Genomic DNA, 7,267 nt, shown 5'->3' with positions numbered 1-7,267 from the left:
TTCCGGCGGAGCTTTTCGTGCATCCCTGTAGGCTGGGGGCATTGAACCCGAGTGGACAATGTTCAAAGTTTCCATTGCTGAAGCTGCGGCGAGGAGCTGTGGTCTTAGGGTCTTAGGTGCCTCAAGGGGCGGTAACCCACGAACACCGTGGTGGACACCGGTGGTCAGGGAAGCCGTCCGACTGAAGAAGGAGTCTTTCCGGGATATGTTAACCCAGAGGACTCCAGAGGCAGTTGCAGGGTACCGAAGGGCCCGAAGGCCTGCAGCCTCTGCCGTGAAAGAGGCAAAGCAGCGGGTGTGGGAGAAGTTTGGAGAAGACATGGAAAAGGACTTTCGGTCAGCACCAAAGTGCTTCTGGAAAACTGTTCGCCACCTCAGGAGGGGGAAGCGGGGAACCATCCAAGCTGTGTACAGTAAGGATGGGACACTGTTGACCTCAACTGAGGAGGTAATAGGGCGGTGGAAGGAGCACTTTGAGGAACTACTGAATCCGACTAATACGCCCTCTATGTTAGAGGCAGAGCTGGAGGATAACGGGGGATTGTCATCGATTTCCCAGGCAGAAGTCACTGATGTAGTCAAACAACTCCACAGTGGCAAAGCCCCGGGGATTGATGAGATCCGTCCAGAAATGCTCAAGGCTCTGGGTGTGGAGGGGCTGTCCTGGTTGACATGACTCTTCAACATTGCGTGGAAGTCTGGAACAGTGCCACAGGAGTGGCAGACTGGGGTGGTGGTTCCCCTTTTTAAAAAGGGGGACCAGAGGGTGTGTGCCAATTACAGGGGTATCACACTTTTCAGCCTCCCTGGTAAAGTCTACTCCAAGGTGCTGGAAAGGAGGGTTTGGCCGATAGTCGAACCTCAGGTTGAGGAGGAACAATGCGGATTCCGTCCTGGTCATGGAACAACGGACCAGCTCTTCACTCTCGCAAGGATCCTGGAGGGAGCCTGGGAGTATGCCCAACCGGTCTACATGTGTTTTGTGGATTTGGAGAAGGCGTATGACCGGGTCCCCCGGGAGATACTGTGGGAGGTGCTGCGGGAGTATGGGGTGAGGGGGTCTCTACTCAGGGCCATCCAATCTCTGTACGACCAAAGTGAGAGCTGTGTCCGGGTTCTCGGCAGTAAGTCGGACTCGTTTCAGGTGAGGGTTGGCCTCCGCCAGGGCTGCGCTTTGTCACCAATCCTGTTTGTAATATTTATGGACAGGATATCGAGGCGTGGGAGGGGTGGGGAGGGGTTGCAGTTCGGTGGGCTGGGGATCTCATCATCGGCCTGTGACCTTCAGCACTCACTGGATCGGTTTGCAGCCGAGTGTGAAGCGGTTGGGATGAGGATCAGCACCTCTAAATCGGAGGCCATGGTTCTCAGCAGGAAACCGATGGAATGCCTTCTCCAGGTAGGGAATGAGTCCTTACCCCAAGTGAAGGAGTTCAAGTACCTTGGGGTTTTGTTCGCGAGTGAGGGGACAATGGAGCGGGAGATTGGTCGGAGAATCGGCGCAGCGGGTGCGGTATTACATTCAATCTATCGCACCGTTGTGACGAAAAGAGAGCTGAGCCAGAAGGCAAAGCTCTCGATCTACCGGTCAGTTTTCATTCCTACCCTCACCTATGGTCATGAAGGCTGGGTCATGACCGAAAGAACGAGATCCAGGGTACAAACGGCCAAAATGGGTTTCCTCACGAGGGTGGCTGGCGTCTCCCTTAGAGATAGGGTGAGAAGCTCAGTCATCCGTGAGGAGCTCGGAGGAGAGCCGCTGCTCCTTCGCCGGGCCGAAAAGGAGCCAGTTGAGGTGGTTCGGGCATCTGGTAAGGATGCCCCTGGGCGCCCCCTAGGGAGGTGTTCCAGGTACGTCCAGCTGGGAGGAGGCCTCGGGAAGACCCAGGACTAGGTGGAGGGATTATATCTCCAACCTGGCCTGGGAACGCCTCGGGATCCCCCAGTCGGAGCTGGTTAATGTTGCTTGGGAAAGGGAAGTTTGGGGTCCCCTGCTGGAGCTGCTCCCCCCGCAACCCAACACCGGATAAGCGGACAAAGATGGATGGATGGAATTAAATAAAGTATGAGCACCCAGTGCCTACTGATGTCTGGCAATACAAAAGTGACATACTACAAAGTTGTGCATTTTTTTTGGGCTACTTAAACAAGCTGCAAAGGAGATCCGTGCTTGATTAGTGTTGCCTGACCTCCTTCTTTACTGATTGGGTGATTAGAGTTCAAATGTATTGGCTGTGAAAGCCACAGGGCCGAGTTGATTATCAAAACGCCACCAGGTGTCTAATAAGCATCTGGTGGCGTTTATTAAACACTTGGTGATGTCGCACGCATGGTGGCGTTTATTAACCGCCAGGTGGTGTTTATTAGATGTGTAGTGGCGTTTATTAACCGCCAGGTGGCGCCACAAACGCCGTTCAAAACGCCGTGCGAATCGTGACGAATTGTGACCCTTTTGGCTTTCCATAAAGAGCGGGTCGTTGTCGCCTAGGCTGTCTACTCGTTTGGAGAAATTCGCTAATATGTCTGCAGCTAATGGAGTGGTGGCTAATGTGAACACATTCTCTAATATGGAGGAATTAATCAACCGGGTGCTTAAATCAGTGATCTGTGAAGGAAGTGCTGGCCGAAATGAATGCCTCACAGCAACACATCGGGGCAGAACCTGAGAAGCAGGAAAGCATGATATGTGGGCCGGACCAATCTGACTGCATCACACTGAAGATCCAGCGGCTTCGGCTGATACAACACGAGCTGGCACTGCACGCTGAACGCAACTTTGACTCGTTCATCTGCCGCGCCCTGGGAACGACCTGCGGGGGGAGAGAGTTCGCCTTCGCTGCAGCCATGGAGCGGACCCACCCGCACCGTCAGGAGCCGGAGAATGACTGTGGGGCTTTGATTCATACTGGGACCGCAACTGGAGGACTCAGCACCTGTGGACTAATAATGGTGCTTTTCCATTACATGGTACCTACTCGCCTCGACTCTACTCAACTCTACTCGCCTCGACTCGCTGTGCGTCCGTTTTCCATTGCAGATTTTAGTATCGCCTCAGCGTGGCTGGTCGTCATAGCGACTGCCGTGGGCGTGGCTTAGTAGCTTGCTTTTTCCATTGACATATCCCCGCATATCCCCGACGCATTTCCTGGTTCTCCGTCTCCGTAAACAACATGATATCAAAGAGATAGTTAACGTTTACTCCAGATTTCTCACCGTGGTCACATATATATGACTCTAGAGTTGCTACTCGCTGCGGAGATAATCGCCGTCACTCTCTCACTTCTCCCTCGCTCACTAGCTCCCCACACACACACATACAGCGAGTTGACACAAACACATCACACATGCACACACCAGCGCACCAGTATAACCATCAGGCCACTTGTATGCTACAGAGAAAGCTCTGCGTGGCGCCTCCGGCAGCAAAAAAACACCGCTGGCTAAACTATTTAAAAATGCCGTCTCTCGCTAGCAATGCAGTGATCAGTGACGCTTCTTTCCGACCAATCAGCAGCCTGCAGGGTTTCACGTCACCTTCTCGGCTCGCCTCAGCTCGCTTGGAACCTCGACTGAGGAGGTACTAAAAAAAGTACCTGTTACCAGGTACCAGGTACTTTTTTTCGTAATGGAAAACCAAAAAAGGCGAGTCGAGGCGAGGCAAGTAGGTACCATGTAATGGAAAAGCACCATAACTGTACCGAGTTTGACTGGAGGATGCTGTGTGTAAGTTTTGACACCTTACCAGACTGTAAGGAATGATGAATGCTGGCTACTCAGTCTACAATCTATATTTTTGAGGACACTTAATCGGGCTGAAAAAAGGGAACATTATGAATCCTGAGGATGCACTATGTAAGTTTTGTAACTAAGCTTTAAAGGGACACTTAACCAGACTGAAGGTGCGTGATAAATACTGGCTGGTAATCCTAAGGATACTGTATGTAAGTTTCGGAGCCAAGCTTTAAAGGGACACTTCAGTTCAACCTTTGCTACAGATTTGTCAGCAAAATCTGGTAGGGTACTCGAGACACGTATGCGTTTTAATTTTTAGGATGGCTGAGCTTTGGAATAAAACAACATCAATAATATCTGATGTGATAGGATGTCAAATTCCTACTGACCTGATTGTTTTGTCACTTAATGATGACTCTAAATTACACCTACTTGGGAGACAGAAGAAAATTTGGCTAGCTGGATAAACCGCGAAGAAGAAAATGATAGCTCAGCGCTGGCTCCCCCCCACACTCGCTTTGTATAAAACAGTGGTTGGCGTATTTTCTGGACATAGTTATGCTTGAGCTCTCTACAGCAAGGATTAACAAAGCCAAGTCATCGACTATAGACCTATGGAAAGGTGCAGCAGCACAAGTATCAGTCCTAATGACCTCAACATCATTTTTTTGTTTATTTGCTTTTCTTTCCTCAAGACCGCAGAGTGGGAGGGTGGGAGAGGGTTGTTGTTTTTGTTCAATTGTGTTTCTGTTCTGTATGTTCAAAAATATTAACAATACAAATTTGATCTTAAAAGAAAACATTTAGCACAAATTATATTATTAACAAATTCTTGTGATGAGGAAAGCTCAGAAATAGCTTCCGTAATATACATAAAAATAACACATTAGCTGCTATTATGTGCCAAAGTTAAATACTTTATTACTGAATTTTTACTAAATTGTCACTCAATTTTAATTATTCAAAATAAACTCAAACTCTCAGATGTTTATTTTTTGTGTGAAAAGTATAGACAGAGAATAAGATAAGTACATATATGAATGAAATCAGATGTTGGCAGCAGTTCAGAGCTAAAGTATAAAGCAAAAGTATATAAAGTATAACAAAGCCAAACAGAGTCAGTGAGAGAGAGTATGGGTCCCTCTGAGCGCTGGGGCTCAAACGCAGCCCGGCAGTTTCTCAGTGACATGTGAGCACTAAGTGCTTACATAAACCCTGTTCTCCTTGGGTAACACTTTGTGAGGACTCTGTCTGCCTGGTACTGATGACTAACCAGTTTGGCTTCTGAGCTCAGGTGAAGCGCTAATGAGTATTCACATCATTAACAGGCACCCATCAATGACTGATCGTTCTTTCAGAGGGTAATTATGTCAATTACAACAATCACTGTAACACTAGTATCGCATTGCCAGACCTTCCTCCACAGTGGTGCGGAGGAGGGTCTGGCTACTCCAAACAGCATTCTGGGATGAGAGGAAAAACGTGCTCTGGTTTATTGCCATTTTTTTAAACCAATCACAATCGTCATGGGCGGCACTAAGCGCCAGACGGAGCAACGGTGCTGCTGCAAAATAGCCTCGAGAAGGAACTTGTTTTGGTGGAACAAGTTGTTCAAAAGTTGTTTTAGTCGTGCAACAGAAAACTGAGGTTGGACAGATAGTCTATAAAAAAACTAAAAAAAAAACTGGCTCAATTTAATGTAAAACGAAAATAATCCTACTCAGGTATTACATTATATTATTATTTATTTAAAGATTCAGTAAATCAAAACAATATTAGTGTTCTCCTTATTTTAATTAAGACATGACACCTTGGGCGGCTTTGTTGATTGAAACAAAAAGTTAAGTAAGTTACCTAATTAACTGTAATATAGTCTAGAACTTGATGCATAAAAGGGTTTCTGGTTTATATCATAAGCAGGGCAGGAACCTTTTCTACAGTGGTTAATGGATTCCAAATTACATTTACCAAAAAATATCTTTAATAGGTAAATAAAGAATGATCACACTTGTCAAAGTAAACATAAAAACTGTCTAATCTAGTTGAAAAGATGTATGAGACAACACATCTGCTTGTCTTTTTTCAGCATATTTCTTTTTTTTTGTCACAGAAGCTTTTAAAGAGCAATCTGAATCAGTCAGTACCAAATAACTGTAGTCTGCCTCTGTGGCAGTTTAATAATATAATATTAATAATATTATATATTAAGAATAATTAAGAATAATATATATTTAAAACTTTGACCCGCAGTGCTAACTAGCAGCTTTCGATAACTTGGCATTGATTGATTTCTCAGCTGCTAGCAGGAGCCCAATGCCTTATTAGGTACCGTCTCAACCTGTCCCTGTTTGCATTGTTCATACTGTTGTTAAAGTTCAGCTATGCGTCCGACTGTATAAGCACTCAGAAATGAAACACACAAAGCACTTGATGAGTTTAAAGTTTAATATAATGAAGAAATACAATGTGCATTGCATGCCAGAGGCAGATGATTTACGTAGGTACAGAAATCAGAAAATATTTAGTCCATATCCTTGACGATCCGTTGCCTTGGGCGTCCTTTGTGTTGCATTTTAAACTCCGGTGGATTTATGAGGACTATGGTTAACTTTTTCTCAGATCTCTGCAAGGTAAATCCAGACAGCTAGCTATACTATCTGTCCAATTTGAGTTTTCTGTTGCATGACTGAAACAATTTTTAAACGTAAACATTCCACCAAAACAAGTTTCTTCCGAGCCTATTTTGCAGCGGCACCACCCAAGACGATTGTGATTGGTTTAAAGAAATGCCAATGTTTTCCTCCCATCCCCAAATATGTGGAGTAGCCTGACTCTCCTCCAACGCGCTTTGGAGGAGGGTCTGGCAAAGAAAGATAGGAAAGATTTAACCACTCTCTCTCTGAAGTACAGTTGTCAATCAGTACTCACAAGCTCACACTTCTTTAAAGGATTGGTTGTTTAGGTTCCCTTCGGTTCTCCTCTCAAGCCACCAACCCATCGGATTATAGCAAATATTGCAAACACATCATTACATGTGACATAGTATCATATACCTAGCTATATCATGCTTGTATAATATAACATCATCTTATGTAAATCTGTTTTGCTTACACCTTAACACAATTACAGGGGAATGTCTTATTTTCTACTTAAACATCAGCATTATAAAACAAAAATCCAATACATGACCAGTACATTCAATCAGTCATTCATGTCATTAGCCTGGCTCCGCCCTCCTACGTACTTCCGCTCAATTTTCATTTTCCTTCAGTACACCGTCTGGGTTTGCGGTATATTCTTGGGTTTTCTCTAGCCAAATCAGCGAACAGAGGGAGTGGCTGAGAACGATGACGTTGAGGACATGCGCTAGAAAGATGCAAGCAATGCCATTTGGTTGGTTGTGGCAACACTGCCGAATATTCAGAAGTTTAAGCCCGAGCAAAAACAATATTGCTGAGTTGTGTTGGTGGCCATGATGTTGTGGCCCTCTTCCCCCACGGGGTTCGGGAAAAGTTAGATTTTCCAGCTCGCAGTT

The sequence above is a fragment of the Perca flavescens genome, chromosome 20 (genome assembly GCF_004354835.1).
Source record: "Perca flavescens isolate YP-PL-M2 chromosome 20, PFLA_1.0, whole genome shotgun sequence".
Lineage (NCBI taxonomy): Eukaryota > Metazoa > Chordata > Actinopteri > Perciformes > Percidae > Perca > Perca flavescens.
This window is presented reverse-complemented; position numbering follows the sequence as displayed.